The sequence below is a fragment of the Salvelinus alpinus genome, chromosome 6 (genome assembly GCF_045679555.1).
Source record: "Salvelinus alpinus chromosome 6, SLU_Salpinus.1, whole genome shotgun sequence".
Lineage (NCBI taxonomy): Eukaryota > Metazoa > Chordata > Actinopteri > Salmoniformes > Salmonidae > Salvelinus > Salvelinus alpinus.
In genome coordinates this window covers 85,697,238-85,722,326 of record NC_092091.1, presented here as the reverse complement: position 1 = coordinate 85,722,326, position 25,089 = coordinate 85,697,238, and the positions used below count along the sequence as shown (strand labels likewise).

Here is a 25,089-nt window from a genome sequence, read left to right as displayed (position 1 = left end):
TGTTGTGTTTTCTGTCTGAGGTGTCACAGGCCAGGAGAAGGGACTCATTGCCTTTACACTGGAACTCTTTATCCCAGGTCTGACCCTCACCTCCTCCATAGAGCCCCCCCCTGTAGAGCTGCAGGAGCCCCACAGCCAAGCTCCCCACAGACTACCTCTGCATCCTGCCGGTCAAAGTCAGCTTCACACACTGAGGCCCAGGACTGATTGGACTTCACCTCCACTCTCCCAGAGCAGAGACCAGCTCCATCCACAAGCCGCACAGACTCTGGAGAAAAAGAGTTGGTTGAATATTCAATCAGTTTGTTGATGACACTGTCAAGGACTAAACACAAATATGTTGGATAAAAGATTGTAGTTTGCTATGTTTGATACTGTAACAGGTAGAAATGGGTTCTTAGTCACTCAGGATCGGGTTGGGAATAATGCAGGCAGGAGACAGGAATAAGTTCACTTCACTTTATAGAAAATAAACAGCTGGACATCCATCAGGCAGCTTCACTTCAGTACCATCTGAACTACAATGATCTGCCCATGAACATCTCCCATAAACCAATATGACAAACACAAATATAATGTTTAAATACATCTGACATCTCTCCCTCTATTTAAATGAAATTAAAAACACATAAAACATGATACATGGTAATATTGTATAATGTATAAATAAATCTCTCAATATGACCAGTCTCTTACCTGAACAGATCACATGACGATAATATTCACCATTACAGACACCACGTCCTACTTCTATGATGTCACACTGTCCAATAGAAGACTCATTTCCATAGCAACTCAATAGTATGACTCCTCTTCCATCTTCAACCAGAGGTATTCTAGATTCAGCTACAGGATTCCCACAGTCCAGCTCTCTACACACAACCTTAGTCTCTATCATGCTCCACCAATCAGTACATAGACCCAACCACTCTCCTTCATAGAAGACTTCCACTGTCCCAGAACAGGAAGTGGTCCCATCCACCAGTCTGACTGAGAGTTCAGCTGTAAACAGCAGAGAGGAAAACACAGTGGTGAGGACAGATGATGACAGTGATTCTGTTATTCTAACAGCAGTAATGCTTTGTGGTTGACAAGTATTAGTAGTTCCATAAAACACTACTTGTTATTGGGTTTTAGAATGGTTTGTATGGACACATGAATTTCTCCATGTGGGATAATAAAGTTGACTAATATTGAACTGCTATAATCACTGTAGATTTATACTCTACCTACCTGGTGGACTGACGCTTTGAGCCTGGAGATCTGAGGAGAGAGACAGAGACAGAGGAGAAAGAGAGAGACAAAGGAGAAAGGGAGGAGTCAGAGGAAGAGAGAAACAGAGGAGAAAGAGAGGAGTCAGAGGAAGAGAGAGACAGAGGAGAAAGGGAGGAGTCAGAGGAAGAGAGAGACAGAGGAGAAAGGGAGGAGTCAGAGAAAGAGAGAGACAGAGGAGAAACGGAGGAGTCAGAGGAAGAGAGAGACAGAGGAGAAAGGGAGGAGTCAGAGGAAGAGAGAGACAGAGGAGAAAGGGAGGAGTCAGAGGAAGACAGAGACAGAGGAGAAAGGGAGGAGTCAGAGGAAGACAGAGACAGAGGAGAAAGGGAGGAGTCAGAGGAAGAGAGAGACAAAGGAGAAAGGGAGGAGTCAGAGGAAGACAGAGACAGAGGAGAAAGGGAGGAGTCAGAGGAAGAGAGAGACAGAGGAGAAAGGGAGGAGTCAGAGGAAGAGAGAGACAGAGGAGAAAGGGAGGAGTCAGAGGAAGAGAGAGACAGAGGTTAAATGAACATCAACATGACCTTTCATGATGTGATGGGAAGACAGGTTTATCATGAGATTTCACATGTGTTTGGTTACATAGTGTCCAATGTTCTTCTGAGTGATAAAACAGCAAACATTAAGAGTGTTTACTTATCAGACCCACATATATAATAAATATACTATAATATACTATATTCATATGCTTTTAGTACTCACACATGAATCATATCCTGTTTGCATGTGTTGTTTTGAGCCAGCAGTAAAAACACACTGACAGGACAGTTCCTCTTATGGCCACTAGGTTGTAATCTGGTGTCACAGACGCAGGACTGAAGACTAAAGAGAAGAATTGACCCAATTATCTCTCCTTTCTCCTAAAGTTTGCACTTGTTCCCTTCACTGAAATGACTGGTAAACTAAATATGGTGGAAACGCCCACTTGATAACAGAAGGTAGAGTCCTCTGAGTGGAACGGTGGGAGACAAACAGTACCTCCTCTCCCCTTCTCCTTTCCTCCCCCTCTCTTCCCCCCTCCTCTCCTCTCCCCCTCTCCCCCTTTCATCTTCTCCCCCTCCCCTCTCATCACCCCTCCCCTCCTCTACTCTCCCTCCCCCTCTCCTCTTCTCTACTCTCCTCTCCTCTCCTCTATTCTTCTCCCCCTCTTCTCTTCTACCCCAGTCCTCTTCTCTCCATCTCCTCTTCTCCCTCCTCGAATATTCCACCCCTCTCCTCTTCTCCCCCTCTCCTCCCCCCTGGAATATTCTACCCCTCTCCTCTTCTCCCCCTCTCCTTTTCTCCCCCTCTCCTCTTCTCCCACTCTCCTCTTCTCCCTCCTCGAATATTCCACCCCTCTCCTCTTCTCCCCCCTCGAATATTCTACCCCTCTCCTCTTCTCCCCATTCATCTTCTTCACCTCTCCTCTCCCCTTCTTCTCCCCCTCTCTTCTCCTCTTCTGCCCCCTGCTCTTCTCCCCCTCTCCACCTCACAATCTCATTTTCTCACCTTCTCTTCTCTCCCCCATCTTTTCTCCCCCCTCTAATATTCTACCCCTCTCCTCTCTTTCCTCTCCTCTTTCCCCCTTCTAATATTCTACCCCTCTTCTCTTCTCTCCCTCTTCTCTTCTCCCTCCTCGACTATTCTACCCCTCTCTTCTCTCCCTCTCCTCTTCTCCCCCTTCTAATATTTTACCCCTCTTCTCTCCTCTTCTCTATTCTCCGTTTTACTAGCATTTAAGAGCAGTTGGAGGCCACGGAAGGAGTGTTGTATGGCATTGAATCTCGTTTGGAGGTTAGTTAACACAGTGTCCAAAGAAGGGCCAGATGTATACAGAATGGTGTCGTCTGCGTAGAGGTGGATCAGAGAATCACCAGCAGCAAGAGCGACATCGTTGATATATACAGAGAAAAGAGTAGGCCTGAGAATTGAACCATGTGGTACTCCCATAGAGACTGCCAGAGGTCCGGACAACAGGCCCTCCGATTTGACACACTGAACTCTGTCTGAGAAGTAGTTGGTGAACCAGGCGGGGCAGTCATTTGAGAAACCAAGGCTGTTGAGTCTGCCGATAAAAATACGGTGATTGACAGAGTCGAAATCCTTGGCCAGGTCAATGAATTTGGCTGCACAGTATTGTCTTTTATCGATGGCGGTTATGATATCGTTTAGGACCTTGAGCGTGGCTGAGGTGTAACCGTGACCAGCTCGAAAACCGGACTGCACAGCGGGTACGGTGGGTTGCGAAATGGTCAGTGATCTGTTTATTAACTTGGCTTTCGAAGACTTTAGAAAGGCAGGGCAGGATGGATATAGGTCTGTAACAGTTTGGGTCTAGAGTGTCACCCCCTTTGAAGAGGGGGATCACCACAGCAGCTTTCCAATCTTTAGGGATCTCGGACGATACGAAAGAGAGGTTGAACAGACTAGTAATAGGGGTTGCAACAATGGCAGCGGATAATTAAAGAAAGAGACGGTCCAGATTGTCTAGCCCAGCTGATTTGTAGGGGTCCAGGTTTTGCAGCTCTTTCAGAACATCTGCTATCTGGATTTGGGTGAAGGAGAAGCTGGGGAGGCTTGGGCAAGTAGCTGCGGGGGGTGCGGAGCTGTTGGCCGGGGTTGGGCCAATAACTCCCCTTCTCTCTCTTCTCCTCTTCTCCCCCTCTCCTCCCCTTTCCTCCACTCTTCTTCCCCCCTCTCCTCTCCTCCCCCGTTCTTCTCCTCTTCTCCCCGTCTCTTCTCCCCCCTCTTCTCCTCTTCTCCCCCTCTTTCCACTCTCTCCTCTTCACCTTCTACTCTCCTCTTCTCCCCCTCTCATTCTCCTCTTCTCTTCTACCCCCTCTCTTCTCCCATCTCCTCTTCTCCCCCTCTCCTCTCACCTTCTACTCTTCTCTTCTGCCCCTCTCTTCTCCTCTTCTGCCACTTTCTTCTCTTCTTCTCCCCATTCTACTCTTCTCGTCACCCCTCTACTCTTCTCCCTCTCTTCTCCCCTTCTCTCCCTCCCTCCTCTTCTCCCCTCTCCCCCCTCTTCTCCCCTTCTCCTCCCCTTTCCTCCACTCTTCTTCCTCCCTCTCCTCTCCTCCCCTGTTCTTCTCCTCTTCTTCCCTCTCTTCTCCCCCCTTTCCCCCCTTCTCTTCTCCTCCTCTCCTCCCCTTTTTCCTCTTCTGCCCCTTTCTTCTCTTCTTCTCCCCATTCTACTCTTCTCTTCACCCCTCTCCTCTTCTCCCTCCCTTCTCCCCCCTCTCTTTTCCCCTTCTCTCCCTCTGCTCTTCTCCCCCTCTCCTCTTCTCTTCAACTCTTCTCCTCCTCTCTTCTTCCCTTCTCTTCCTCTGCTCTTCTCCCCTGCTCCCCTTCTCCCCCTCTTCAACTCTTCTCCTCTTCTCCCCCCTCTCTTTTTCTCTTCTCCCCCTCTCTTCTCCCCTTCTCCCCCTCACTTCAACTCTTCTCCCCCTCTTCTCCCCCCTTTATTATCCTTCCCCTCTAATCTTCTCCCCCTCTCCTCTCCTCTTCTCCCCTCTCCTCTTCTCTCCATTTCATTCTGTACTCCAACATCTGCCTGGTATTCAAGATAACACACAACATAGCAGCACCTTATTTGGTTGTAATCAACCTCAGACTTAAATAGCGTTGTTCCAAGAACCTCCACCAGGGGAACTGTAGAATCCTCAAACGGTCCACCACCTTCTCCCAAACTGTCTTCTCATACAAACCAATAAAGACATGGAATGGCCTCACCTCAACATGGATCTAGTCCAATCAGACGTGTCTCACCTCAACGTGGATCTAGTCCAATCAGACGTGTCTCACCTCAACATGGATCTAGTCCAATCAGACGTGTCTCACCTCAACATGGATCTAGTCCAATCAGACGTGTCTCACCTCAACATGGATCTAGTCCAATCAGACGTGTCTCACCTCAACAAGGATCTAGTCCAATCAGACGCGTCTCACCTCAACATGGGTCTAGTCCAATCAGACGTGTCTCACCTCAACATGGATCTAGTCCAATCAGACGTGTCTCACCTCAACAAGGATCTAGTCCAATCAGACGCGTCTCACCTCAACATGGGTCTAGTCCAATCAGACGTGTCTCACCTCAACATGGATCTAGTCCAATCAGACGTGTCTCACCTCAACAAGGATCTAGTCCAATCAGACGCGTCTCACCTCAACATGGATCTAGTCCAATCAGACGTGTCTCACCTCAACATGGATCTAGTCCAATCAGACGTGTCTCACCTCAACATGGATCTAGTCCAATCAGACGTGTCTCACCTCAACAAGGATCTAGTCCAATCAGACGCGTCTCAACTCAACATGGGTCTAGTCCAATCAGACGTGTCTCACCTCAACATGGATCTAGTCCAATCAGACGTGTCTCACCTCAACATGGATCTAGTCCAATCAGACGTGTCTCACCTCAACATGGATCTAGTCCAATCAGACGTGTCTCACCTCAACATGGATCTAGTCCAATCAGACGCGTCTCACCTCAACATGGATCTAGTCCAATCAGACGTGTCTCACCTCAACATGGATCTAGTCCAATCAGACGTGTCTCACCTCAACATGGATCTAGTCCAATCAGACGCGTCTCACCTCAACATGGGTCTAGTCCAATCAGACGTGTCTCACCTCAACATGGATCTAGTCCAATCAGACGTGTCTCACCTCAACATGGATCTAGTCCAATCAGACGTGTTCACACTGATATTGATCTAATAGGCAACAGTGACTTTTTTAATGCAACAGAATAAACACTAAAAAACACATTACATTTCAATAGGTGCAATAACTTATCTCTGTACACTATTCTGATTAGATACTATTTAATGCTGAGTTTGGACACAGGTTTTTATAGGAACACTAAGGCACCTGGACCACATATTGAGATGTGCCTTTAGTTAAGTAAATCAGTTGTTACATGAGGTGACAGTTGTAGGACTGTTAACAAAGTAGCTGAATTGTCAAAGACCGTAGCCTGAGGTCACCCAAAGAAAAGAATTCCAGAACTTTCTCTTGTAAAGAATTACAAATCTACCACTTTCATATAAACCCCTCGATACACAGCAGAACATCTACACTGAATCCATCCACCAAACATCCTGATTTGTTTTAATCAACACTTTTTATGACACTAAAATAACCTTCAACTACAGTATATATGAAGGGATTATTGTCATTGTTACATTATATAGGCTACAGTAAGTTATATTCTTCCATTTTAAATAACAGGCTCTCCCACCATCTAGAATCATCAGGTCTGCTTGCAGATGAACAGAATGTCTTGGAAAGACAGACCTTTAGACCTCATAGGCCTGTCCAATACATTGTGGATTTTTATTATTTATACTTTCCTTACAAGTTGGGATTTAAATTGATGTACACACCATGATGTCTCTGTGACAAATGTATTATATATATTTATTATAAAACAATTTAGAAAACGTCACTCAAATCCTGTTAAAATGTATATAGAGGTATTAGTCTCATGGTACAGTATATAAATGATATTGTTCCATTTTAAACAGCCTAACAGGCTCTCCCACCATCTCTAATGATCTGGTCTGCTTGATGATGAACTAAATGTAGACCACAGCATGATTATTATATGACTACCACATCTCTGTACCCCCACACACACAATCCATGTTTGGCAGATGCTCTTTTCATTTACAATTGAACCTTTAGCCTACCATTTCTGCGGCCGTGTGGAAATCTGTAACATCCGATCAGTTTGGCCTTTAAACTGTGGAAAGATGAGACTCAGGAACACGATGATGTTCTCCGTTTTGCTCTACAACCCCATAAGCATCGTCTGAAGTCGTACAGTCCATCTGACAACTTCTGTCTGTAGTGTCAGAACCGTTTGGACTCCACACTAACATGACCCCACTATGGAAAGGTGAGTCTCTCAGGAACACGTACAGGTTGTATTGATCTAGGACACACTAACATGACCCCACTATGGAAAGGTGAGTCTCTCAGGAACACGTACAGGTTGTATTGATCTAGGACACACTAACATGACCCCACTATGGAAAGGTGAGTCTCTCAGGAACACATACAGGTTGTATTGATCTAGGACACACTAACATGACCCCACTATGGAAAGGTGAGTCTCTCAGGAACACGTACAGGTTGTATTGATCTAGGACACACTAACATGACCCCACTATGGAAAGGTGAGTCTCTCAGGAACACGTACAGGTTGGTTTGATCTAGGACACACTAACATGACCCCACTATGGAAAGGTGAGTCTCTCAGGAACACGTACAGGTTGTATTGATCTAGGACACACTAACATGACCCCACTATGGAAAGGTGAGTCTCTCAGGAACACGTACAGGTTGGTTTGATCTAGGACACACTAACATGACCCCACTATGGAAAGGTGAGTCTCTCAGGAACACGTACAGGTTGGTTTGATCTAGGACACACTAACATGACCCCACTATGGAAAGGTGAGTCTCTCAGGAACACGTACAGGTTGGTTTGATCTAGGACGCCCACAAGCTTTACAAGACTCGTCTGAAGGTCTCCTGGTACCAGTTTAACACATTTATGGAAGTATAAATGGAGATAGTTTAGTGTAAATAATAAGGGTTAAATACATGTAAAATATTAATATGAGTTTCCTGATCTTTTTCCCCCAAAATATAAAAATCCCAAAACTATTTGGCCCTAAACAGACATTACATGGTGACAGACTATCTGATAGAAAACTGGGGGAAAAAATGTACAATATACAAATGAAGTGAGCCTTGCTATTGAGAAAGGATTGAAACAGGCAGAGAGAAGACTGGCTATGTGCCCACTGCCGACAAGCTCCCGTATCTGTTAGGTGAAATACCACAGTGTGCGATCATGTCAGCAGAATGTGTGACCTGTTGTGATGAGAACAGGGTAACCAGTGGAGAACAAACACCACAGTAAATAAAACCTAGGACTAGATTTATCACTTTAGTTCATTTCCCTTGACATTTGTACTTCTACTTATTGTACACACAGCTCACACTCTCCTACACACACCAGCTGGCTGAGAGGGCCCTAGTGGAGCCGGCTGGCTGAGAGGGCCCTAGTGGAGACAGGTGACTGAGAGGGCCCTAGTGGAAACAGGTGGCTGAGAGGGCCCTAGTGGAGACAGGTGGCTGAGAGGGCCCTAGTGGAGACAGGAGGCTGAGAGGGCCCTAGTGGAGACATGTGACTGAGAGGGCCCTAGTGGAGACAGGTGACTGAGAGTGCCCTAGTGGAGACAGGTGGCTGAGAGGGCCCTAGTGGAGACAGGTGGCTGAGAGGGCCCTAGTGGAGACAGGTGCCTGAGAGGGCCCTAGTGGAGACGGCTGGCTGAGAGGGCCCTAGTGGAGACGGCTGGCTGAGAGGGCCCTAGTGTAGCCAGCTGGTTGAGAGGGCACAAGTGTAGCCGGCTGGTTGAGAGGGCACTAGTGTAGCCAGCTGGTTGAGAGGGCACTAGTGTAGCCAGCTGGTTGAGAGGACCTTAGTGGAGCCAGCTGGTTGAGAGGGCACTAGTGTAGCCAGCTGGTTGAGAGGGCACTAGTGTAGCCAGCTGGCTGAGAGGGCACTAGTGTAGCCAGCTGGTTGAGAGGACCTTAGTGGAACCAGCTGGCTGAGAGGGCACTAGTGGAACCAGCTGGTTGAGAGGGCCCTAGTGGAGCCAGCTGGTTGAGAGGGCACTAGTGTAACCAGCTGGTTGAGAGGGCCCTAGTGTAGCCAGCTGGTTGAGAGGGCACTAGTGTAGCCAGCTGGTTGAGAGGGCACTAGTGTAGCCAGCTGGTTGAGAGGGCACTAGTGTAGCCAGCTGGTTGAGAGGGCCCTAGTGTAGCCAGCTGGTTGAGAGGGCACTAGTGTAGCCAGCTGGTTGAGAGGGCACTAGTGTAGCCAGCTGGTTGAGAGGGCACTAGTGTAGCCAGCTGGTTGAGAGGGCACTAGTGTAGCCAGCTGGTTGAGAGGGCCCTAGTGTAGCCAGCTGGTTGAGAGGGCACTAGTGTAGCCAGCTGGTTGAGAGGGCCCTAGTGTAGCCAGCTGGTTGAGAGGGCCCTAGTGGTACCGGGGTACCGGTGCAGAGTCAATGTGCGGGTCACCGGTGTCAAGGTTATTGAGGTAATATGTACATGTAGGTAGAGTTATTAAAGTGACTATACATAGATAATAACAGAGAGTAGCAGCAGCGTAGGCGAAGGGGGGGACAATGCAAATAGTCTGGGTAGCCATTTGATTAGATGTTCAGGAGTCTTATGGCTTGGGTGTAGAAGATGTTTAGAAGCCTCTTGGACCTAGACTTGGTGCTCCGGAACCGCTTGCCGTGCGGTAGAAGAGAGAACAGTCTATGACTAGGGTGACTGGAGTCTTTGACCATTTTTATGGCCTTCCTCTGACACCGCCTGGTATAGAGGTCCTGGATGGCAGAAAGCTTGACCCAAGCTTGATGTACTGGGCCGTACGCACTACCCTCTATAGTGTCATGCGGTCAGAGATCGATCAGTTGCCATACCAGGCAGTGATGCAACCCGTCAGGATACTCTCGATGGTGCAGCTGTAGAACCTTTTGAGGATCTGAGGACCCATGCCAAATCCTTTCCGTCTCCTTTTGTCGTGCCTTCTTCACGACTGTCTTCGTGGGTTTGGACCATGTTAGGATGTTGGTGATGTGGACACCAAGGAATTTGAAGCTCTCAACCTGCTCCACTACAGCCCCGTTGATGAGAATGGGGGCGTGCTCGGTCCTCCTTTTCCTTTCTTTCACAATCATCTCCTTTGTCTTGATCACGTTGAGGGAGAGATTGTTGTCCTGGCACCACACGGCCAGGTCTCTGACCTCCTCCCTATAGGCTGTCGCACTATTGTCAGTGATCAGGCCTACCACTGTTGTGTCATCGGCAAACTTAATGGTGTTGGAGTCATGCCTCGGCGTGCAGTCATGAGTGAACAGGGAGTACAGGAGGGGACTGAGCACACAGCCCCCGTGTTGAGGATCAGCGTGGCGGATGTGTTGTTACCTAACCTTACCACCTGGGGGGGGCCCGTCAGGAAGTCCAGGATCCAGTTGCAGAGGGAGGTGTTCAGTCCCAGGGTCCTTAGCTTAGTGATGAGCTTTGAGGGTACTATGGTGTTTAACGCTGAGCTGTAATCAATGAATAGCATTCTCAAATAGGTGTTCCTTTTGTCCAGGTGGGAAAGGGCAGTGTTGAGTGCAGCAGAGATTGCATCATCTGTGGATCTGTTGGGGCGGTATGCAAATTGGAGTGGGTCTAGGGTTTCTGGGATGATGGTGTTGATGTGAGCCATGACCAGCCTTTCAAAGCCCTTCATGGCTACAGACGTGAGTACTACGGGTCGGTAGTCATTTAGGCAGGTTACCTTGGTGTTCTTGGACACAGGGACTATGGTGGTCTGATTGAAACATGTGGTGGATCTAATTTAATACATTTGCTTCTGTCTGTTTTTTAAATAATGAAATTCAAAGGTCAGGGTCAAGCTGAGCCGGACCAAGAGTGGAAGAGTGGAAAAGGTTACTGGTTGTGATGACATCACTGGTGAGAAGTCAGTTATGAAAAGATATTGAGTTGACTGCATGTTATTCTGTCAGCCCCATCTCTGTTGACATCTCCCTCTCTCTCCATCTCCCCTCCCCTCCTCCTCTGTCCCATAGACACATCAAGTAGTTTGGGTGTGTATAAATACAGCTAAACCTAGGGTATGGCTAAATGGGGTGTGTAGAAATACAGCTAAACCTAGGATATGGCTAAATGGGGTGTGTAGAAATACAGCTAAACCTAGGGTATGACTAAATGGGGTGTGTAGAAATACAGCTAAACCTAGGGTATGGCTAAATGGGATGTGTAGAATCCCTCCACCAGTTGAAGCTAATTTACTAAACTATAAACTCTAAAGTACTATTTGGAGAACAGCAAAAACGAACAAAAATGACCCCAGACATTAATTATTTAACTGTACTAGAATGCTTAAAAGACCGCAAAATATTTTATATCGGAATAATTTTTTGGGGGGGGCAAGGAAAATAATGGATATCGGTATCGGCCAAAAATGTAATATCGGTGCATCCCTAATAATAAGGTTGGTAACAAGATGGAACGTCGTTGCGGAAATCTGTTGCAGCTCAAGTCGAGTACAAAATCCACAATGCAATGCTCTCTGTATGGGCTGGCTGGTAGCTAAAAGTATCTACACACAATAATACCAAAGACAATATCAGTATGTGAAGTAGCTAACTAGCTGTTAAATCACCTAAACAAACTGCACTATGATTTTAGGAGTCTACAATCTCACCATATTCAACCTGCAGATCGATGTGTCTCACAGAGTGGAGTTTAAATCACAACGGCAGATATACTTTTGAGGAGATGGGAAACCATGACGATGCTACGTCATTGGCCCACGTGGTGCATTCTGGGCGATTCTGGGACAGGGATCGCTCTCCTTCACGGAGTGAATGGGAGTCTACTGGGCGCTAGCTCAAAAACCCAACATTAACACGAATTTAGTCAACAAGAAGTACAACATTACTAATCTTTTCCGAGATGTGAGGTAATTAACTTGCTCTCTGTAGTATCGTTTCGCTTTGGAATCGTGGCATTACGTACTTTCGAAGAAAATAGGCACATTTCTCGACATAAAGTACACTGACGATTATCTTAACAACTGCGTGACGTAGCATGATAACCTGAACGTGATTGGTCAACAGTCTGCTGGGAAGGGCGTTATACAGTGTTCCATTAAATTGGATTCCTATCTCCTTTCTATAATATCTCTGGCAAAGGCACAACGCAATGCATCCTGGACAAAAGAGGCAGACAACTAGGAGAAACGTGTTAGACCCTCCGTTAAATTACCTGTTTCTCAAGGCAGGAACATCACACAAATATGATCAATGGCTCATTCGAGAGAAGACCTCCCGAGTTATATCGTCCAGTATTGAAATCTGACGTGTATGAATAACGTTTTGGCGATCTAAAAGTCATATTCCTATTAACTTCCAGTGTAGTGAGACTTTATCACGGTGCTACGTCATACCGGACATATTTCTGCCTGCTTGAAGGCAAATAACTCAGATACACATGAAAACAGGAAATGACGCAGGGAATCGATAGAACATCACTCAGAAATGAACAAAAACAATACAATATTTAACCTTTACCTTAACCTGCACCGCTGATTGGACAGCGCCTCCATACAGGAAGGCAATGCATAGTGGGGCTCCGTGGCCTGTGGTTAAAGGAACAACGTTTCTGTCCAGTAGCCAGCAAAAATATTCCGTTTGTGGGCAGTTAAACATTTTTGGGGCACAGTTGAGTAGCATAAAATACTTATATGGAAATAATTACAGTCACGCAGATCTTTAGAAATTGTAGGATCAATTGTAAAGTGGCAAACGTTGTCGACCCCCTGCTATAATGTATATGAAGTCACCCTTGTGGAGCGGTTTGTATTGTGTACTATGACAGTGTCATTGTCTCATGTGCTTCCCAACAAAATTGTTGCTCTGCATTCAGAGATGTTCCTTATGATGTCTGCACCCAGTTCATTTTGTATTTGCCTGTCTGCATTATTCACCAGGGAAAGGAAACATTCTGTGAATACTGAAGCATTGCATCAACAAGGTGGCTCTGATAATATTGAAACATTGTATAAATAAACGAGGCGGCTCGGAGGAAATGAAACGTTTAGTATCAACAAGACAACTCTGAGAATATTCATATTGCAACATAGTAGTCAACACGGAGGCAGCAGGGCCAGTTTGTCTGTCTGATATTATTGTGTTGCCTACGCAGCATCTGGGTGCTCATTATATACTAAAAACAGCCCTACATCCACACTATAGATAAATAACTTAGCAATATTTAATGACGTTATGCAGCAATATTGATCTGTTCATCTTTTAATTCAGGAAGATGGACAAGCAACACTGATGGAGTGAGAGGTGGAAATGCATTATACCAGAGGTAGGTAGACTACAGGTAGGGATTAGGATGCAGACAGAGCAACACTGATGGAGTGAGAGGTGGAAATGCATTATACCAGAGGTAGGTAGACTACAGGTAGGGATTAGGATGCAGGCAGAGCAACACTGATGGAGTGAGAGGTGGAAATGCATTATACCAGAGGTTGGTAGACTACAGGTAGGGATTAGGATGCAGACAGAGTAACACTGATGGGGTGAGAGGTGGAAATGCATTATACCAGAGGTAGGTAGACTACAGGTAGGGATTAGGATGCAGACAGAGCAACACTGATGGAGTGAGAGGTGGAAATGCATTATACCAGAGGTAGGTAGACTACAGGTAGGGATTAGGATGCAGACAGAGCAACACTGATGGAGTGAGAGGTGGAAATGCATTATACCAGAGGTAGGTAGACTACAGGTAGGGATTAGGATGCAGACAGAGGATGATGATGTAGTCCTATTGTTTTATTTAACTAGGCAAGTCAGTTAAGAACAAATTCATATTTACAATGACGGACTAGGAACAGTGGTTTAACTACCTTATTCATGGGCAGAACAACAGATTTTTACCTTGTCAGCTCAGGGATTCGATCTAGCAACCTTTCAGTTACTGGCCCAACACTTTAACCACTAGGCTACCTGCCGCCCCTATAAGCAAAACGTTTATTTTTGGCTCCCTACAGAAGGCTATATCAAACCTGCTGATACAGTACTGGACTACTAGGGTGAAAAAATGTTCCCGGAAGTTTACAAAAAATTATAAATTACATATTTGTATTTTTTTATTTTTGTGGGGGCGCTGCAGCACCCTCATCATGCCTCCTTCCCTCAGCTATACTCTGTCTCCTCCCCTCCTCTCTCCTCTCCTCTGCCCTCCCCACCCCCTACTTCCCTCAGCTATACTCTGTCTCCTCCCCTCCTCTGCCCTCCCCACCCCCTACTTCCCTCAGTTATACTCTGTCTCCTCCCCTCCTCTCCTCTCCTCTGCCCTCCCCACCCCCTACTTCCCTCAGCTATACTCTGTCTCCTCCCCTCCTCTCCTCTGCCCTCCCCACCCCCTACTTCCCTCAGCTATACTCTGTCTCCTCCCCCCCTCCTCTCTCTCTCCTCTGCCCTCCCCACCCCCTCTTTCCTCTCTCTCTCATTCTCTCTCTCTTCCTGCCATGTAGCATCAGGCCTGTTGAGCTTGACTCAGGTTACACAACTCTGGCGTTGACACGCCCCCTTCTCCTACTCTAACATAAGACCAATATTAATTATAATACATAAAATATACTCTTTCATTTACATAGAGACAGATACAATCAATCATTGACACACTGAATATACAACAGTCAGATGCAGGACACCATCACAACTTAACTGACATTAGTGCCTGTCCCCAGATGGACAGTTAGACTACAGTAAAGTACATTTACAGGTGATCACATCATTGTCCTGCTTTGAGACACATTTTTACTGTCTGCTTCCAGTTGCATGTTATTTTACTAGCCCTGCAAATTAAAACATATCTCAGTAACTGTCACAAGTGTATATCAATATAACAGCCTCCTACCTGTGCTCCACAACAGGGTCATCAGTACCACTGCAGGTATCATATCTGTCTCTAACTGGGGCTCCACTGAGCTATACAGTCTACTGTCATGTAGAGGACTGAAGAATGTAAAATACTGCGAGGCTTTATGACTTGTCTCTCATTACTTCCTTATTTCAATGGTGTGGAAACCTTTTCTTAGATCAGTGGTTGAACTCAGCTAAATAGAGCAAACAGATCTGTTGTGAAAAACCCCACAGGAAACTGCTGACAGAGCAGCAAAGTTACACATACAGTTGAAGTTGGAAGTTTACATACACTTAGGTTGAAGTCATTAAAACACATTTTTCAACCACTCCACAAATTTCTTGTTAACAAACTACAGTTTTGGCAAGTCGGTTAGGACATCTACTTTGTGCATGACACAAGTCATTTTCCCAACAATTGTTTACAGACAAATTATTTCACTTATAATTCACTATCAAAATTCCAGTGGGTCAGAAGTTTACATCCACTAAGTTGACTGTGCCTTTAAACAGCTTGGAAAATTCCAGAAAATTATGTCATGGCTTTAGAAGCTTCTGATAGGCTAATTGACATCATTTGAGTCAATTGGAGGTGTACCTGTGGGTGTATTTCAAGGCCTAGCTTCAAACTCAGTGCTTCTTTGCTTGACATCATGGGAAAATCAAAAGAAATCAGCCAAGTCTCTGCTTTGCTGCAGGAGTGACTGTTGCACATTCTTGTGTTGAGAATAACTTGTTCTTTTAGCTGCACATGCAGGGTTTGACACCATAAGGGGTGATCTATATAACAGGGTTTGACACCATAAGGTGTGATCTATATAACAGGGTTTGACACCATAAGGTGTGATCTATATAACAGGGTTTGACACCATAAGGTGTGATCTATATAACAGGGTTTGACACCATAAGGTGTGATCTATATAACAGGGTTTGACACCATAAGGTGTGATCTATATAACAGGGTTTGACACCATAAGGTGTGTTCTATATAACAGGGTTTGACACTATAAGGGGTGATCTATATAACAGGGTTTGACACTATAAGGGGTGATCTATATAACAGGGTTTGACACCATAAGGGGTGATCTATATAACAGGGTTTGACACCATAAGGGGTGATCTATATAACAGGGTTTGACACCATAAGGGGTGATCTATATAACAGGGTTTGACACCATAAGGGGTGATCTATATAACAGGGTTTGACACCATAAGGGTTGATCTATATAACAGGGTTTGACACTATAAGGGGTGATCTATATAACAGGGTTTGACACCATAAGGGGTGATCTATATAACAGGGTTTGACACTATAAGGGGTGATCTATATAACAGGGTTTGACACCATAAGGGGTGATCTATATAACAGGGTTTGACACCATAAGGGTTGATCTATATAACAGGGTTTGACACCATAAGGTGTGATCTATATAACAGGGTTTGACACCATAAGGTGTGATCTATATAACAGGGTTTGACACCATAAGGTGTGATCTATATAACAGGGTTTGACACCATAAGGGGTGATCTATATAACAGGGTTTGACACCATAAGGGGTGATCTATGGGTGATCTATATAACAGGGTTTGACACCATAAGGTGTGATCTATATAACAGGGTTTGACACCATAAGGTGTGATCTATATAACAGGGTTTGACACCATAAGGGGTGATCTATATAACAGGGTTTGACACCATAAGGGGTGATCTATATAACAGGGTTTGACACCATAAGGGGTGATCTATATAAGAGGCTGTCTTTCTTTTGTTCACAACTCAGGAGAGACATCAGTTGTATGTTGATCTTTGACTTCTGTCTACGGCTGTATTCTAATATCTTAATTTTATACATTCACATTTTAAGTGTTTCTTATTTGTTAAGTAAATAACGGAGACAGAAAAGTGGAACTAACACGTTGTCAACTTAGATAAAAAGCACACATAATTTCCTCAAACTGTAAACATTAAGCCATAGTCTTTTACAATATTATCAATCACCCTTTGATAGATGGAGAGTAATTATGTAGATATTGAGAACGGACATGAAGGAGTAGATTTCTCCAATCCTCAAATAAATGCAGCAAAACATTAAATAAACAATAATTACAACGTATTTACATTGTGGATAATGTGTGTTGTGTTTTATTTTCCCCGTCAGCCACCCATCTCTGCTTGGTCAGTCTGGATAGGCCCAGTGTCTTCTGGGTGAGGCTGTCAGCCACCCATCTCTGCTTGGTCAGTCTGGATAGGCCCAGTGTCTTCTGGGTGAGGCTGTCAGCCACCCATCTCTGCTTGGTCAGTCTGGATAGGCCCAGTGTCTTCTGGGTGAGGCTGTCAGCCACCCATCTCTGCTTGGTCAGTCTGGATAGGCCCAGTGTCTTCTGGGTGAGGCTGTCAGCCACCCATCTCTGCTTGGTCAGTCTGGATAGGCCCAGTGTCTTCTGGGTGAGGCTGTCAGCCACCCATCTCTGCTTGGTCAGTCTGGATAGGCCCAGTGTCTTCTGGGTGAGGCTGTCAGCCACCCATCTCTGCTTGGTGAGTCTGGATAGGCCCAGTGTCTTCTGGGTGAGGCTGTCAGCCACCCATCTCTGCTTGGTGAGTCTGGATAGGCCCAGTGTCTTCTGGGTGAGGCTGTCAGCCACCCATCTCTGCTTGGTCAGTCTGGATAGGCCCAGTGTCTTCTGGGTGAGGCTGTCAGGCAGATCTGAAAGAGACACACTAAGTGACAGTAAGTATACATGTCAACATGTCTGTGTACATCTGTTGGTGTGACTGAGCATATGCAGTATAATTCTGAATGACCTGTATCCATCTGGGTCTCCTCAAAGTGTCTCCCTTCACGGCCAGTGTAGTAGGAACTGGTGCAGCCGGTAAATGAAATACCACAGCAGAGGACTGCTGTGACTGCAGCTGAACTGCTGGGGCTGGCAGATCTAAAAGAGAGAGAACAATTTTCTGAACTGACAATAATCCTAAACTAAACAGAGTGAATGAGTGTAAGGCCTAGATCCAATCAGATCAAGTGTTAACCAGTGATATCTGACACCACACAGCTGATGTTTTGGCCGTGTCAGAGGTGTAACTGTGTTGGATCTGTCCAATCAGTGAGCAGCAGCTCTTGATCAAAGTCACAAAACTACAGCCGTCCTACAAACATTACAAGTTCAGAAGGAGAAAGTGTCATATAGAAATAATGACGCTCAAATTTTAAATCATGAAACTTAATCATGAGGATTTCTATCAGCCTAATGGAGGTGTAGATTACATCTCACATTCTAAATCATGAGGATTTCTATCAGCCTAATGGAGGTGTAGATTACATCTCACATTCTAAATCATGAGGATTTCTATCAGCCTAATGGAGGTGTAGATTACATCTCACATTCTAAATCATGAAACTAAACTGCACCCCATATCAACCAACTACTAGCTGGTCACAAGGCTACGTTGTTATCATTTAGTAATGTTATACTGTAGTCTACTGCACCCCATATCAACCAACTACTAGCTGGTCACAAGACTACGTTGTTATCATTTAGTAATGTTGTACTGTAGTCTACTGCACCCCATATCAACCAACTACTAGCTGGTCACAAGGCTACGTTGTTATCATTTAGTAATGTTGTACTGTAGCCTACTGCACCCCATATCAACCAACTACTAGCTGGTCACAAGGCTACGTTGTTATCATTTAGTAATGTTGTACTGTAGCCTACTGCACCCCATATCAACCAACTACTAGCTGGTCACAAGGCTACGTTGTTATCATTTAGTAATGTTGTACTCTAGCCTACTGCACCACATATCAACCAACTACTAGCTGGTCACAAGGCTACGTTGTTATCATTTAGTAATGTTGTCATGTAGCCTACTGCACCCCATATCAACCAACTACTAGCTGGTCACAAGGCTACGTTGTTATCATTTAGTAATGTTGTACTGTAGCCTACTGCACCCCATATCAACCAACTACTAGCTGGTCACAAGGCTACGTTGTTATCATTTAGTAATGTTGTACTGTAGCCTACTGCACCCCATATCAACCAACTACTAGCTGGTCACAAGGCTACGTTGTTATCATTTAGTAATGTTGTACTGTAGCCTACTGCACCCCATATCAACCAACTACTAGCTGGTCACAAGGCTACGTTGTTATCATTTAGTAATGTTGTACTGTAACCTACTGCACCCCATATCAACCAACTACTAGCTGGTCACAAGGCTACGTTGTTATCATTTAGTAATGTTGTACTGTAGCCTACTGCACCCCATATCAACCAACTACTAGCTGGTCACAAGGCTACGTTGTTATCATTTAGTAATGTTGTACTGTAGACTACTGCACCCCATATCAACCAACTACTAGCTGGTCACAAGGCTACGTTGTTATCATTTAGTAATGTTGTACTGTAGCCTACTGCACCCCATATCAACCAACTACTAGCTGGTCACAAGGCTACGTTGTTATCATTTAGTAATGTTGTACTGTAGTCTACTGCACCCCATATCAACCAACTACTAGCTGGTCACAAGGCTACGTTGTTATCATTTAGTAATGTTGTACTGTAGCCTACTGCACCCCATATCAACCAACTACTAGCTGGTCACAAGGCTACGTTGTTATCATTTAGTAATGTTGTACTGTAACCTACTGCACCCCATATCAACCAACTACTAGCTGGTCACAAGGCTACGTTGTTATCATTTAGTAATGTTGTACTGTAGTCTACTGCACCCCATATCAACCAACTACTAGCTGGTCACAAGGCTACGTTGTTATCATTTAGTAATGTTGTACTGTAGCCTACTGCACCCCATATCAACCAACTACTAGCTGGTCACAAGGCTACGTTGTTATCATTTAGTAATGTTGTACTGTAGCCTACTGCACCCCATATCAACCAACTACTAGCTGGTCACAAGGCTACGTTGTTATCATTTAGTAATGTTGTACTCTAGCCTACTGCACCACATATCAACCAACTACTAGCTGGTCACAAGGCTACGTTGTTATCATTTAGTAATGTTGTCATGTAGCCTACTGCACCCCATATCAACCAACTACTAGCTGGTCACAAGGCTACGTTGTTATCATTTAGTAATGTTGTACTGTAGCCTACTGCACCCCATATCAACCAACTACTAGCTGGTCACAAGGCTACGTTGTTATCATTTAGTAATGTTGTACTGTAGCCTACTGCACCCCATATCAACCAACTACTAGCTGGTCACAAGGCTACGTTGTTATCATTTAGTAATGTTGTACTGTAGCCTACTGCACCCCATATCAACCAACTACTAGCTGGTCACAAGGCTACGTTGTTATCATTTAGTAATGTTGTACTGTAACCTACTGCACCCCATATCAACCAACTACTAGCTGGTCACAAGGCTACGTTGTTATCATTTAGTAATGTTGTACTGTAGCCTACTGCACCCCATATCAACCAACTACTAGCTGGTCACAAGGCTACGTTGTTATCATTTAGTAATGTTGTACTGTAGACTACTGCACCCCATATCAACCAACTACTAGCTGGTCACAAGGCTACGTTGTTATCATTTAGTAATGTTGTACTGTAGCCTACTGCACCCCATATCAACCAACTACTAGCTGGTCACAAGGCTACGTTGTTATCATTTAGTAATGTTGTACTGTAGTCTACTGCACCCCATATCAACCAACTACTAGCTGGTCACAAGGCTACGTTGTTATCATTTAGTAATGTTGTACTGTAGCCTACTGCACCCCATATCAACCAACTACTAGCTGGTCACAAGGCTACGTTGTTATCATTTAGTAATGTTGTACTGTAGCCTACTGCACCCCATATCAACCAACTACTAGCTGGTCACAAGGCTACGTTGTTATCATTTAGTAATGTTGTACTGTAGCCTACTGCACCCCATATCAACCAACTACTAGCTGGTCACAAGGCTACGTTGTTATCATTTAGTAATGTTGTCATGTAGCCTACTGCACCCCATATCAACCAACTACTAGCTGGTCACAAGGCTACGTTGTTATCATTTAGTAATGTTGTACTGTAGCCTACTGCACACCATATCAACCAACTACTAGCTGGTCACAAGGCTACGTTGTTATCATTTAGTAATGTTGTACTGTAGCCTACTGCACCCCATATCAACCAACTACTAGCTGGTCACAAGGCTACGTTGTTATCATTTAGTAATGTTGTACTGTAGCCTACTGCACCCCATATCAACCAACTACTAGCTGGTCACAAGGCTACGTTGTTATCATTTAGTAATGTTGTACTGTAACCTACTGCACCCCATATCAACCAACTACTAGCTGGTCACAAGGCTACGATGTTATCATTTAGTAATGTTGTACTGTAGCCTACTGCACCCCATATCAACCAACTACTAGCTGGTCACAAGGCTACGTTGTTATCATTTAGTAATGTTGTACTGTAGACTACTGCACCCCATATCAACCAACTACTAGCTGGTCACAAGGCTACGTTGTTATCATTTAGTAATGTTGTACTGTAGCCTACTGCACCCCATATCAACCAACTACTAGCTGGTCACAAGGCTATGTTGTTATCATTTAGTAATGTTGTACTGTAACCTACTGCACCCCATATCAACCAACTACTAGCTGGTCACAAGGCTACGTTGTTATCATTTAGTAATGTTGTACTGTAGTCTACTGCACCCCATATCAACCAACTACTAGCTGGTCACAAGGCTACGTTGTTATAATTTAGTAATGTTGTACTGTAGTCTACTACACCCCATATCAACTAGTAGTGACAAGGCTATATTGTTGTCATTCAGTAATACTGTAACGTTACTGTACATCACATTATCCACCTAGCTAGCTAGTGATAGCTTAGCTAGCGCCAAAGAAACAAACAATGAATGACAACAGGCTGTTTAACAATATATATATACCTACCTGATTGCATGTAAAACAACTACAGATGATTACAAAGTTTGAAAGCAAAGTTGACTTACCAGTATGCTGCTCTCTCGGGAACTAGAGCGAGGCATCCAGATACGAGGTTAGCTAGCGCCGTTAGCATTAGCTAGCTAGCAGCGCCAGCATGTTAGCTATGAAAGTATCTATCACAGCAACAATGTCGAGGTCACAAACGAAAGGAACTATGTTAAGCCATGCTGACTTCGTAAGACATGTCAACTCGGACTGAAATAATAAACAGGCTGAACGTACATTTCTGTGACTAACTAGATAACTTTTGCTTGTCATTCCTGTTTACAGAGTGTACGACCCTCCACATTGAGGAGCGCCACTGTGTCAACATTATAGAATTATATTACATCCGGGTTGGTTTACAAACCCCACTGACAATGCATGGGACACTGTTTAGGGCCGTTTAGCAAAAGAATAATCAACTGCGAAAAATATATATGTAAACTCTCTTGGTAAATAGTGTGGTCTACAGCTTATCATGATACTCTACCTCAGGCGAGCAAAACATTGAGACTTCCTTAGATTTTGTGCACCAGCTGTTGTTTACAAATATGCATCGGCCACCACCCCTTGTCTTACCAGAGGCAGCTGTTCTATCCTGCCGAAAAAACTTAAAACCCGCCAGCTGTATGTTAATCATGTCGTCGTTCAACCACAACTCGGTGAAACATAATGTAATGACCCGGCTGGGTCATAAAGGGAAAAGAGACGGACTCTAGGTGTGCAGGTCAGAACACAGGTTTATTCATAAACTGGGCTATTGTTCCGGCCACAACCCACGCCGCTAAATGCCGAACGTACACAATGTTACCCTGTCGGGTCAAGAGTCACTCTCATAGGAACAGATCAAGGCACGAACAGAAGAGAGAGAACAATGAGACAGTAATCCCTATTTATGCATTTCCAAATCCCGCGGTATTACCCATCATACCCCCCCAACCTTTCCATCTGTCCTGACATATTTAACCCCTGCTAGTAGCCATGAGAACCATAACACACCCACAAACACAGAACACAATACCGGGTCGTTACATAGCCCCCCCCCTTTCTAAACCCTAGCCCCTAGGGTTACACAACAAAATCCTTAAAACGACCCGGAGGTCGCATCAGTCTCTTGGGCCTCCCCGTGACTCTCAGCGGTGGCCCCCCAGAACGCTCCTCTGCCCCAATGTCATTTCCAGCGCCCTCCGAAGAAGCAGCCCCCTCCCCAGGCTCAGGTTGTGCTAGAGTCTCCTCGTTAGACTGTTCCCGTGGGCTCACATCAGAGCCCTCACTCCCATTCCCTACCGTTTTCCTCCCTCTGTAGGGTGCCAATCGATCCCGGTGGACCACCACCTTCCTGCTCCGTGGGGGAACCTCCACCCGGTACGTCACCTCCCCCACTCTCTCTATCACCAGACACGGCCCCACCCATGCACTGTCCAGCTTTGGGCACCGCCCCTTCTTGCGCGTGGGGTTGTGAAGCCACACACATTCTCCCGCTCCAAAGTGCCTCCCCCTAGCGCGCGAGTCGTAGTGGCGCTTTTGGCGCACCCCTGCGTTTTCGAGTTGCTCTCTTGCGAAGGTGTGAGCCGCTTCTAACCGGTTCTGCAGACGACACACATAGTTCGGGCCAGGCAAAACCCCGTCGTCATTATCAGGAGGGTGGCCAAACGTCAGTTCGGCTGGGGTGCGCAACTCACGACCTAACATTAGTAGTGCTGGGGAGCACGCAGTCGATTCTTGAACAGCCGACCTACACGCCATAAGAATAAACGGTAAGTGGGTGTCCCAATCTCTCTGGTGTTTTGAGGTAACGATGGCCAGCTGCTGTGCTAATGTTCTGTTAAATCTTTCCACCAGCCCATCACTCTGGGGGTGAAGCGGAGTAGTGCGCGTCTTCTCCTCGCCTAACCGTCTACACAACTCTGAGAACACCCGTGACTCGAAGTTTCTTCCCTGGTCGCTGTGAATAGACTGTGGCACCCCAAACCGACTGATTATTCCCCCCACCAACGCATCAGCTATTGTCCCCGCCTCCTGGTCTGGGAGAGCGTAAGCCTCCGGCCACTTGGTGAAGTAGTCCATGGCGGTTAGAATCCACCTGTTACCGCTGTCTGTGGTTGGAAACGGCCCTACTATGTCTACCCCCAGTCTCTCCATGGGCTCCCCTACTGGGAATTGTTGTAGGAGGGCGTGTGACTGACCTGGAGGTCCTTTTTTAGCAGCACACTCGTCGCACTGCCTACAAAAGTCCTCAACATCCCTCCTGTGCCTTGCCCAATAGAAGCCTTTACGCATGCGCTTTAACGTTTTGGAGACCCCAAAATGCCCTGCGCCTACTCCCCCATGAAGCTGCTGTAACACGCTCCCCTGCAGCCTTTTGGGCACCACTACCTGCCACGTAATTTCTCCAGTCGCTGGCTTTTTCCACCCCCTCTGGAGCACTCCCTCAGCCACTCTAAGGACTGTGAATTTAGCCCACAGTCCTTTGGTGACTGGTGATAGAGGGGCTACTTCCCCCCACGGCGGTCGTCTTCTCTCTTCCACCCACCGCAGCACAGGACGCAGCTCTGCGTCCTCCTCCTGGCGACGCCTCCACTCCCCAACGTCCACAGCCTCAAGCTCCCGGCACTCTGTCACACTCAGCTGACTCACCGTGGCGGTGACTCCCTCCTCCCTGCACAGTTCTCTCTCTCGCTCCACCCGTTTGGCGCAGTACCCACAGCCATCCTCAGCACACGGGCGGCGGGACAAGGCGTCTGCATTGCTGTGGCGAAGGCCGGCTCTGTGCTCCACCTGGAAGTCGTAGGGTTGCAGCTCCTCCAGCCAGCGGGCAATCTGACCCTCTGGCTCCTTGAAGGAGAGAAGCCACTGCAGGGCGGAGTGATCCGTCCGGACCACAAACGGCAGGCCCCCCAGGTAGTACTTGAAATGGCGTACTGCTGCCACGACAGCCAAAAGCTCTCTCCTTGTCACGCAGTAGCGTTTTTCAGCCTTATCAAAAGTTCTGCTGTAATAAGCTACTACGTGTTCCCCATCAGGGCCACGCTGAGCCAGCACAGCCCCCAAGCCCTCATTGCTTGCGTCGGTGTCCAGGATGAACGGACGGTTCGGGTCTGGTGAGGCCAGGACAGGGGCCTCCATCAGGGCACGTTTGAGGGCCTCAAACGCCCGCTGGTGCTCTTCGGTCCACTGAAAAACAGTGTCCTCCTTGAGAAGGTGGTTCAAAGGAGCCGCTACCCCCGCAAACCCCTTCACAAACCTACGATAGTAGGATGCCAGCCCCAGGAAGCTCTTAACCTCTTTTTCCCCCTGGAACTGGCCACCCCCTCACAGCCTCTACTTTG

General features: G+C 46.1%; 1 long non-coding RNA gene across 1 annotated transcript; it reads right to left on the bottom strand.

Annotated features, from left to right (window-relative positions):
• On the bottom strand, positions 1-12,419 carry LOC139577756 (uncharacterized). The gene is made up of 4 exons (XR_011675388.1): positions 12,124-12,419; positions 1,234-1,263; positions 697-1,002; positions 1-268 (listed from the first exon to the last, which is right to left on the bottom strand). It is a non-coding gene; the product is annotated as an uncharacterized lncRNA (long non-coding RNA).
• Between the last annotated feature and the right edge of the window lie 12,670 nt (positions 12,420-25,089).